Raw genomic sequence first — 11,474 nt, forward strand, 5'->3', positions numbered from 1 at the left:
AGTATGTTAATCTTTTCCATTGCTGTTTTGTTGGCTGACTGAAGGAAGATATGCAGTGCATTTGAACCAAAGCAGATGTGTGCTGACAAATTAAATGCACAATCATGTTTGTGTTTTTTCTTTCTTTCTTCCATCCTTTGTAATATCATATTAAATATTAAGGTAGCAGTTTATAATCAATGACTAATGACATAAGAAAAGGAAAAAAAACAGTGTACAAAGATGCTCCAGGTGAGGCTTGAACTCACAACCTCAGCATTGCTCAACAGATACTGTCTTATAAGTACCGCGCGCTGACCAATTGCGCCACTGGAGCACTTTGCAGCATTTATTGGTTATGCTAGATGTGGATTTTATTCAATACAATCAGTACAGTCATAAGAATTGAAAAAGAAAATCATTTTTGGTGATGAATGATGAGCAACAAAGGAACATGCATGCTAGATCGCACTTGAATAAGCTGTCCACGGTGATAGAAAAGGTTTAAAAACAACAACAACAATGTTATCATAATTAATGTCATATTTTAGCTTCTGTGGTCATTTTTTACAAGCTAAACACTGCAAGACTGTTTTACAGTTGAAGCAAGGATAAAATATCAACTCTAGTGATGAGACACTTGCTGTAAATAACTTCCAACTCAGACGGGACTTAAACCCACAATCACTGGCTTAGGAGAACAGTGCCTTACCCATTATGCCAGTGGTGCTTACTGATGTCTTTATTTAAGACTGATAGGTTTTTAATAGTCAATTATTTATGTTTGAAAAAAATTGAAGCTGTTTACTGTGTTCTTTGCATTACCAAGTCCTGCAAGAAATGTGCTGGTACTATCCAGAGCTGTCAGTATGGATTATCATGCTATATTGCAGAAAATCAATTTGATGCAACTGCTTTACCAACAGTATGTTAATCTTTTCCATTGCTGTTTTGTTGGCTGACTGAAGGAAGATATGCAGTGCATTTGAACCAAAGCAGATGTGTGCTGACAACTTAAATGCACAATCATGTTTGTGTTTTTTCTTTCTTTCTTCCATCATTTGTAATATCATATTAAATATTAAGGTAGCAGTTTATAATCAATGACTAATGACAAGGAAAAAAAACAGTATACAAAGATGTTCCAGGTGAGGCTTGAACTCAAAACCTCAGCATTGCTCAACAGATACTGTCTTATAAGTACCGCGCGCAGACCAATTGCGCCACTGGAGCACTTTGTAGTTTTAATTTGTTATGCTAGATGTGGATTTTATTCAATACAATCAGTACAGTCATAAGAATTGAAAAAGAAAATCATTTTTGGTGATGAATGATGAGCAACAAAGGAACATGCATGCCAGATGGCACTTGAATAATCTGCCCACGATGATAGAAAAGGTTTAAAAAAAAACAACAACAATGTTATTTTTGTCATATTTTAGCTTCTGTGGTCATTTTTTACAAGCTAAACACTGCAAGACTGTTTTACAGTTGAAGCAAGGATAAAATATCAACTCTAGTGATGAGACACTTGCTGTAATGACTTCCAACTCAGACGGGACTTAAACCCACAACCACTGGCTTAGGAGAACAGTGCCTTATCCATTATGCCAGTTGTGCTTACTGATGTCCTTATTTAAGACTGATAGGTTTTTAATAGTCAATTATTTATTTTTGAAAAAAAGTGAAGCTGTTTACTGTGTTCTTTGCATTACCAAGTCCAGCAAGAAATGTGCTGGTACTAACCTGAGCTGTCAGTATGGATTATCATGCTATATTGCAGAAAATCAATTTGATGCAACTGCTTTACCAACAGTATGTTAATCTTTTCCACTGCTGTTTTGTTGGCTGACTGAAGGAAGATATGCAGTGCATTTGAACCAAAGCAGATGTGTGCTGACAACTTAAATGCACAATCATGTTTGTGTTTTTTCTTTCTTTCTTCCATCCTTTGTAATATCATATTAAATATTAAGGTAGCAGTTTATAATCAATGACTTATGACATAAGAAAAGGAAAAAAAACAGTATACAAAGATGCTCCAGGTGAGGCTTGAACTCACAACCTCGGCATTGCTCAACAGATACTGTCTTATAAGTACCGCGCGCTGACCAATTGTGCCACTGGAGCTCTTTGTAGCATTAATTGGTTATGCTAGATGTGGATTTTATTCAATACAATCAGTACAGTCATAAGAATTGAAAAAGAAAATCATTTTTGGTGATGAATGATGAGCAACAAAGGAACATGCATGCCAGATGGCACTTGAATAATCTGCCCACGATGATAGAAAAGGTTTAAAAAAAAACAACAACAATGTTATTTTTGTCATATTTTAGCTTCTGTGGTCATTTTTTACAAGCTAAACACTGCAAGACTGTTTTACAGTTGAAGCAAGGATAAAATATCAACTCTAGTGATGAGGCACTTGCTGTAATGACTTCCAACTCAGACGGGACTTAAACCCACAACCACTGGCTTAGGAGAACAGTGCCTTATCCATTATGCCAGTTGTGCTTACTGATGTCCTTATTTAAGACTGATAGGTTTTTAATAGTCAATTATTTATTTTTGAAAAAAAGTGAAGCTGTTTACTGTGTTCTTTGCATTACCAAGTCCAGCAAGAAATGTGCTGGTACTAACCAGAGCTGTCAGTATGGATTATCATGCTATATTGCAGAAAATCAATTTGATGCAACTGCTTTACCAACAGTATGTTAATCTTTTCCATTGCTGTTTTGTTGGCTGACTGAAGGAAGATATGCAGTGCATTTGAACCAAAGCAGATGTGTGCTGACAACTTAAATGCACAATCATGTTTGTGTTTTTTCTTTCTTTCTTCCATCCTTTGTAATATCATATTAAATATTAAGGTAGCAGTTTATAATCAATGACTAATGACATAAGAAAAGGAAAAAAACAATGTACAAAGATGCTCCAGGTGAGGCTTGAACTCACAACCTCAGCATTGCTCAACAGATACTGTCTTATAACTACCGCGCGCTGACCAATTGCGCCACTGGAGCACTTTGCAGCATTTATTGGTTATGCTAGATGTTGATTTTATTCAATACAATCAGTACAGTCATAAGAATTGAAAAAGAAAATCATTTTTGGTGATGAATGATGAGCAACAAAGGAACATGCATGCTAGATGGCACTTGAATAAGCTGTCCACGGTGATAGAAAAGGTTTAAAAAACAACAACAACAACAATGTTATCATAATTAATGTCATATTTTAGCTTCTGTGGTCATTTTTTACAAGCTAAACACTGCAAGACTGTTTTACAGTTGAAGCAAGGATAAAATATCAACTCTAGTGATGAGACACTTGCTGTAAATAACTTCCAACTCAGACGGGACTTAAACCCACAATCACTGGCTTAGGAGAACAGTGCCTTACCCATTATGCCAGTGGTGCTTACTGATGTCTTTATTTAAGACTGATAGGTTTTTAATAGTCAATTATTTATGTTTGAAAAACATTGAAGCTGTTTACTGTGTTCTTTGCATTACCAAGTCCTGAAAGAAATGTGCTGGTACTACCCAGAGCTCTCAGTATGGATTATCATGCTATATTGCAGAAAATCAATTTGATGCAACTGCTTTACCAACAGTATGTTAATCTTTTCCACTGCTGTTTTGTTGGCTGACTGAAGGAAGATATGCAGTGCATTTGAACCAAAGCAGATGTGTGCTGACAAATTAAATGCACAATCATGTTTGTGTTTTTTCTTTCTTTCTTCCATCCTTTGTAATATCATATTAAATATTAAGGTAGCAGTTTATAATCAATGACTAATGACAAGGGAAAAAAACAGTATACAAAGATGTTCCAGGTGAGGCTTGAACTCAAAACCTCGGCATTGCTCAACAGATACTGTCTTATAAGTACCGCGCGCAGACCAATTGCGCCACTGGAGCACTTTGTAGTTTTAATTTGTTATGCTAGATGTGGATTTTATTCAATACAATCAGTACAGTCATAAGAATTGAAAAAGAAAATCATTTTTGGTGATGAATGATGAGCAACAAAGGAACATGCATGCCAGATGGCACTTGAATAATCTGCCCACGATGATAGAAAAGGTTTAAAAAAAAACAACAACAATGTTATTTTTGTCATATTTTAGCTTCTGTGGTCATTTTTTACAAGCTAAACACTGCAAGACTGTTTTACAGTTGAAGCAAGGATAAAATATCAACTCTAGTGATGAGGCACTTGCTGTAATGACTTCCAACTCAGACGGGACTTAAACCCACAACCACTGGCTTAGGAGAACAGTGCCTTATCCATTATGGCAGTGGTGCTTACTGATGTCCTTATTTAAGACTGATAGGTTTTTAATAGTCAATTATTTATTTTTGAAAAAAAGTGAAGCTGTTTACTGTGTTCTTTGCATTACCAAGTCCAGCAAGAAATGTGCTGGTACTAACCAGAGCTGTCAGTATGGATTATCACGCTATATTGCAGAAAATCAATTTAATGCAACTGCTTTACCAACAGTATGTTAATCTTTTCCATTGCTGTTTTGTTGGCTGACTGAAGGAAGATATGCAGTGCATTTGAACCAAAGCAGATGTGTGCTGACAACTTAAATGCACAATCATGTTTGTGTTTTTTCTTTCTTTCTTCCATCCTTTGTAATATCATATTAAATATTAAGGTAGCAGTTTATAATCAATGACTAATGACATAAGAAAAGGAAAAAAAAACAGTATACAAAAATGCTCCATGTGAGGCTTGAACTCACAACCTCGGCATTGCTCAACAGATTCTGTCTTATAAGTACCGTGCGCTGACTAATTGCGCCACTGGAGCGCTTTTCAGCATTATTTGGTTATGCTAGATGTGGATTTTATTCAATACAATCAGTACAGTCATAAGAATTGAAAAAGAAAATCATTTTTGGTGATGAATGATGAGCAACAAAGGAACATGCATGCCAGATGGCACTTGAATAAGCTGTCCACGGTGATAGAAAAGGTTTAAAAAACAACAACAACAATGTTATCATAATTAATGTCATATTTTAGCTTCTGTGGTCATTTTTTACAAGCTAAACGCTGCAAGACTGTTTTACAGTTGAAGCAAGGATAAAATATCAACTCTAGTGATGAGACACTTGCTGTAATGACTTCCAACTCAGACGGGACTTAAACCAACAACCACTGGCTTAGGAGAACAGTGCCTTACCCATTATGCCAGTGGTGCTTACTGATGTTCTTATTTAGGACAGTTAGGTTTTTAATAGTCAATTATTTATTTTTGAAAAAAATTGAAGCTGTTAACTGTGTTCTTTGCATTACCAAGTCCAGCAAGAAATGTGCTGGTACTATCCAGAGCTGTCAGTATGGATTATCATGCTATATTGCAGAAAATCAATTTGATGCAACTGCTTTACCAACAGTATGTTAATCTTTTCCATTGCTGTTTTGTTGGCTGACTGAAGGAAGATATGCAGTGCATTTGAACCAAAGCAGATGTGTGCTGACAACTTAAATGCACAATCATGTTTGTGATTTTTCTTTCTTTCTTCCATCCTTTGTAATATCATATTAAATATTAAGGTAGCAGTTTATAATCAATGACTAATGACATAAGAAAAGGAAAAAAAACAGTGTACAAAGATGCTCCAGGTGAGGCTTGAACTCACAACCTCAGCATTGCTCAACAGATACTGTCTTATAAGTACCGCGCGCTGACCAATTGCGCCACTGGAGCACTTTGCAGCATTTATTGGTTATGCTAGATGTGGATTTTATTCAATACAATCAGTACAGTCATAAGAATTGAAAAAGAAAATCATTTTTGGTGATGAATGATGAGCAACAAAGGAACATGCATGCTAGATGGCACTTGAATAAGCTGTCCACGGTGATAGAAAAGGTTTAAAAACAACAACAACAATGTTATCATAATTAATGTCATATTTTAGCTTCTGTGGTCATTTTTTACAAGCTAAACACTGCAAGACTGTTTTACAGTTGAAGCAAGGATAAAATATCAACTCTAGTGATGAGACACTTGCTGTAAATAACTTCCAACTCAGACGGGACTTAAACCCACAATCACTGGCTTAGGAGAACAGTGCCTTACCCATTATGCCAGTGGTGCTTACTGATGTCTTTATTTAAGACTGATAGGTTTTTAATAGTCAATTATTTATGTTTGAAAAAAATTTGAAGCTGTTTACTGTGTTCTTTGCATTACCAAGTCCTGCAAGAAATGTGCTGGTACTATCCAGAGCTGTCAGTATGGATTATCATGCTATATTGCAGAAAATCAATTTGATGCAACTGCTTTACCAACAGTATGTTAATCTTTTCCATTGCTGTTTTGTTGGCTGACTGAAGGAAGATATGCAGTGCATTTGAACCAAAGCAGATGTGTGCTGACAACTTAAATGCACAATCATGTTTGTGTTTTTTCTTTCTTTCTTCCATCCTTTGTAATATCATATTAAATATTAAGGTAGCAGTTTATAATCAATGACTAATGACAAGGAAAAAAAACAGTATACAAAGATGTTCCAGGTGAGGCTTGAACTCAAAACCTCGGCATTGCTCAACAGATACTGTCTTATAAGTACCGCGCGCAGACCAATTGCGCCACTGGAGCACTTTGTAGTTTTAATTTGTTATGCTAGATGTGGATTTTATTCAATACAATCAGTACAGTCATAAGAATTGAAAAAGAAAATCATTTTTGGTGATGAATGATGAGCAACAAAGGAACATGCATGCCAGATGGCACTTGAATAATCTGCCCACGATGATAGAAAAGGTTTAAAAAAAAACAACAACAATGTTATTTTTGTCATATTTTAGCTTCTGTGGTCATTTTTTACAAGCTAAACACTGCAAGACTGTTTTACAGTTGAAGCAAGGATAAAATATCAACTCTAGTGATGAGGCACTTGCTGTAATGACTTCCAACTCAGACGGGACTTAAACCCACAACCACTGGCTTAGGAGAACAGTGCCTTATCCATTATGCCAGTTGTGCTTACTGATGTCCTTATTTAAGACTGATAGGTTTTTAATAGTCAATTATTTATTTTTGAAAAAAAGTGAAGCTGTTTACTGTGTTCTTTGCATTACCAAGTCCAGCAAGAAATGTGCTGGTACTAACCAGAGCTGTCAGTATGGATTATCATGCTATATTGCAGAAAATCAATTTGATGCAACTGCTTTACCAACAGTATGTTAATCTTTTCCATTGCTGTTTTGTTGGCTGACTGAAGGAAGATATGCAGTGCATTTGAACCAAAGCAGATGTGTGCTGACAACTTAAATGCACAATCATGTTTGTGTTTTTTCTTTCTTTCTTCCATCCTTTGTAATATCATATTAAATATTAAGGTAGCAGTTTATAATCAATGACTAATGACATAAGAAAAGGAAAAAAACAATGTACAAAGATGCTCCAGGTGAGGCTTGAACTCACAACCTCAGCATTGCTCAACAGATACTGTCTTATAAGTACCGCGCGCTGACCAATTGCGCCACTGGAGCACTTTGCAGCATTTATTGGTTATGCTAGATGTTGATTTTATTCAATACAATCAGTACAGTCATAAGAATTGAAAAAGAAAATCATTTTTGGTGATGAATGATGAGCAACAAAGGAACATGCATGCTAGATGGCACTTGAATAAGCTGTCCACGGTGATAGAAAAGGTTTAAAAAACAACAACAACAATGTTATCATAATTAATGTCATATTTTAGCTTCTGTGGTCATTTTTTACAAGCTAAACACTGCAAGACTATTTTACAGTTGAAGCAAGGATAAAATATCAACTCTAGTGATGAGACACTTGCTGTAAATAACTTCCAACTCAGACAGGACTTAAACCCACAATCACTGGCTTAGGAGAACAGTGCCTTACCCATTATGCCAGTGGTGCTTACTGATGTCTTTATTTAAGACTGATAGGTTTTTAATAGTCAATTATTTATGTTTGAAAAACATTGAAGCTGTTTACTGTGTTCTTTGCATTACCAAGTCCTGAAAGAAATGTGCTGGTACTATCCAGAGCTCTCAGTATGGATTATCATGCTATATTGCAGAAAATCAATTTGATGCAACTGCTTTACCAACAGTATGTTAATCTTTTCCATTGCTGTTTTGTTGGCTGACTGAAGGAAGATATGCAGTGCATTTGAACCAAAGCAGATGTGTGCTGACAAATTAAATGCACAATCATGTTTGTGTTTTTTCTTTCTTTCTTCCATCCTTTGTAATATCATATTAAATATTAAGGTAGCAGTTTATAATCAATGACTAATGACAAGGGAAAAAAACAGTATACAAAGATGTTCCAGGTGAGGCTTGAACTCAAAACCTCGGCATTGCTCAACAGATACTGTCTTATAAGTACCGCGCGCAGACCAATTGCGCCACTGGAGCACTTTGTAGTTTTAATTTGTTATGCTAGATGTGGATTTTATTCAATACAATCAGTACAGTCATAAGAATTGAAAAAGAAAATCATTTTTGGTGATGAATGATGAGCAACAAAGGAACATGCATGCCAGATGGCACTTGAATAATCTGCCCACGATGATAGAAAAGGTTTAAAAAAAAACAACAACAATGTTATTTTTGTCATATTTTAGCTTCTGTGGTCATTTTTTACAAGCTAAACACTGCAAGACTGTTTTACAGTTGAAGCAAGGATAAAATATCAACTCTAGTGATGAGGCACTTGCTGTAATGACTTCCAACTCAGACGGGACTTAAACCCACAACCACTGGCTTAGGAGAACAGTGCCTTATCCATTATGGCAGTGGTGCTTACTGATGTCCTTATTTAAGACTGATAGGTTTTTAATAGTCAATTATTTATTTTTGAAAAAAAGTGAAGCTGTTTACTGTGTTCTTTGCATTACCAAGTCCAGCAAGAAATGTGCTGGTACTAACCAGAGCTGTCAGTATGGATTATCATGCTATATTGCAGAAAATCAATTTAATGCAACTGCTTTACCAACAGTATGTTAATCTTTTCCATTGCTGTTTTGTTGGCTGACTGAAGGAAGATATGCAGTGCATTTGAACCAAAGCAGATGTGTGCTGACAACTTAAATGCACAATCATGTTTGTGTTTTTTCTTTCTTTCTTCCATCCTTTGTAATATCATATTAAATATTAAGGTAGCAGTTTATAATCAATGACTAATGACATAAGAAAAGGAAAAAAAAACAGTATACAAAAATGCTCCATGTGAGGCTTGAACTCACAACCTCGGCATTGCTCAACAGATTCTGTCTTATAAGTACCGTGCGCTGACTAATTGCGCCACTGGAGCGCTTTTCAGCATTAATTGGTTATGCTAGATGTGGATTTTATTCAATACAATCAGTACAGTCATAAGAATTGAAAAAGAAAATCATTTTTGGTGATGAATGATGAGCAACAAAGGAACATGCATGCCAGATGGCACTTGAATAAGCTGTCCACGGTGATAGAAAAGGTTTAAAAAACAACAACAACAATGTTATCATAATTAATGTCATATTTTAGCTTCTGTGGTCATTTTTTACAAGCTAAACACTGCAAGACTGTTTTACAGTTGAAGCAAGGATAAAATATCAACTCTAGTGATGAGACACTTGCTGTAATGACTTCCAACTCAGACGGGACTTAAACCAACAACCACTGGCTTAGGAGAACAGTGCCTTACCCATTATGCCAGTGGTGCTTACTGATGTCTTTATTTAAGACTGATAGGTTTTTAATAGTCAATTATTTATGTTTGAAAAAAATTGAAGCTGTTTACTTTGTTCTTTGCATTACCAAGTCCTGCAAGAAATGTGCTGGTACTATCCAGAGCTGTCAGTATGGATTATCATGCTATATTGCAGAAAATCAATTTGATGCAACTGCTTTACCAACAGTATGTTAATCTTTTCCATTGCTGTTTTGTTGGCTGACTGAAGGAAGATATGCAGTGCATTTGAACCAAAGCAGATGTGTGCTGACAAATTAAATGCACAATCATGTTTGTGTTTTTTCTTTCTTTCTTCCATCCTTTGTAATATCATATTAAATATTAAGGTAGCAGTTTATAATCAATGACTAATGACAAGGGAAAAAAACAGTATACAAAGATGTTCCAGGTGAGGCTTGAACTCAAAACCTCGGCATTGCTCAACAGATACTGTCTTATAAGTACCGCGCGCAGACCAATTGCGCCACTGGAGCACTTTGTAGTTTTAATTTGTTATGCTAGATGTGGATTTTATTCAATACAATCAGTACAGTCATAAGAATTGAAAAAGAAAATCATTTTTGGTGATGAATGATGAGCAACAAAGGAACATGCATGCCAGATGGCACTTGAATAATCTGCCCACGATGATAGAAAAGGTTTAAAAAAAAACAACAACAATGTTATTTTTGTCATATTTTAGCTTCTGTGGTCATTTTTTACAAGCTAAACACTGCAAGACTGTTTTACAGTTGAAGCAAGGATAAAATATCAACTCTAGTGATGAGGCACTTGCTGTAATGACTTCCAACTCAGACGGGACTTAAACCCACAACCACTGGCTTAGGAGAACAGTGCCTTATCCATTATGGCAGTGGTGCTTACTGATGTCCTTATTTAAGACTGATAGGTTTTTAATAGTCAATTATTTATTTTTGAAAAAAAGTGAAGCTGTTTACTGTGTTCTTTGCATTACCAAGTCCAGCAAGAAATGTGCTGGTACTAACCAGAGCTGTCAGTATGGATTATCATGCTATATTGCAGAAAATCAATTTAATGCAACTGCTTTACCAACAGTATGTTAATCTTTTCCATTGCTGTTTTGTTGGCTGACTGAAGGAAGATATGCAGTGCATTTGAACCAAAGCAGATGTGTGCTGACAACTTAAATGCACAATCATGTTTGTGTTTTTTCTTTCTTTCTTCCATCCTTTGTAATATCATATTAAATATTAAGGTAGCAGTTTATAATCAATGACTAATGACATAAGAAAAGGAAAAAAAAACAGTATACAAAAATGCTCCATGTGAGGCTTGAACTCACAACCTCGGCATTGCTCAACAGATTCTGTCTTATAAGTACCGTGCGCTGACTAATTGCGCCACTGGAGCGCTTTTCAGCATTAATTGGTTATGCTAGATGTGGATTTTATTCAATACAATCAGTACAGTCATAAGAATTGAAAAAGAAAATCATTTTTGGTGATGAATGATGAGCAACAAAGGAACATGCATGCCAGATGGCACTTGAATAAGCTGTCCACGGTGATAGAAAAGGTTTAAAAAACAACAACAACAATGTTATCATAATTAATGTCATATTTTAGCTTCTGTGGTCATTTTTTACAAGCTAAACGCTGCAAGACTGTGTTACAGTTGAAGCAAGGATAAAATATCAACTCTAGTGATGAGACACTTGCTGTAATGACTTCCAACTCAGACGGGACTTAAACCAACAACCACTGGCTTAGGAGAACAGTGCCTTACCCATTATGCCA

General features: G+C 35.6%; 4 non-coding genes across 4 annotated transcripts; all 4 read right to left on the bottom strand.

Moving 5' to 3' along the window:
• Positions 1-223: 223 nt before the first annotated feature.
• Positions 224-316, bottom strand: TRNAI-UAU (transfer RNA isoleucine (anticodon UAU)). Its single transcript is given in 2 exon segments — positions 224-259; positions 279-316. It is a non-coding gene; the product is annotated as a tRNA-Ile (tRNA).
• A 1,700-nt stretch (positions 317-2,016) lies between these two features.
• TRNAI-UAU (transfer RNA isoleucine (anticodon UAU)) lies at positions 2,017-2,109 on the bottom strand. The gene is given in 2 exon segments: positions 2,017-2,052; positions 2,072-2,109. It is a non-coding gene; the product is annotated as a tRNA-Ile (tRNA).
• A 3,504-nt stretch (positions 2,110-5,613) lies between these two features.
• On the bottom strand, positions 5,614-5,706 carry TRNAI-UAU (transfer RNA isoleucine (anticodon UAU)). Its single transcript is given in 2 exon segments — positions 5,614-5,649; positions 5,669-5,706. It is a non-coding gene; the product is annotated as a tRNA-Ile (tRNA).
• A 1,700-nt stretch (positions 5,707-7,406) lies between these two features.
• TRNAI-UAU (transfer RNA isoleucine (anticodon UAU)) lies at positions 7,407-7,499 on the bottom strand. Its single transcript is given in 2 exon segments — positions 7,407-7,442; positions 7,462-7,499. It is a non-coding gene; the product is annotated as a tRNA-Ile (tRNA).
• Between the last annotated feature and the right edge of the window lie 3,975 nt (positions 7,500-11,474).

The sequence above is a fragment of the Pseudophryne corroboree genome, unplaced genomic scaffold (genome assembly GCF_028390025.1).
Source record: "Pseudophryne corroboree isolate aPseCor3 unplaced genomic scaffold, aPseCor3.hap2 scaffold_3261, whole genome shotgun sequence".
Classification (NCBI taxonomy): Eukaryota; Metazoa; Chordata; class Amphibia; order Anura; family Myobatrachidae; genus Pseudophryne; species Pseudophryne corroboree.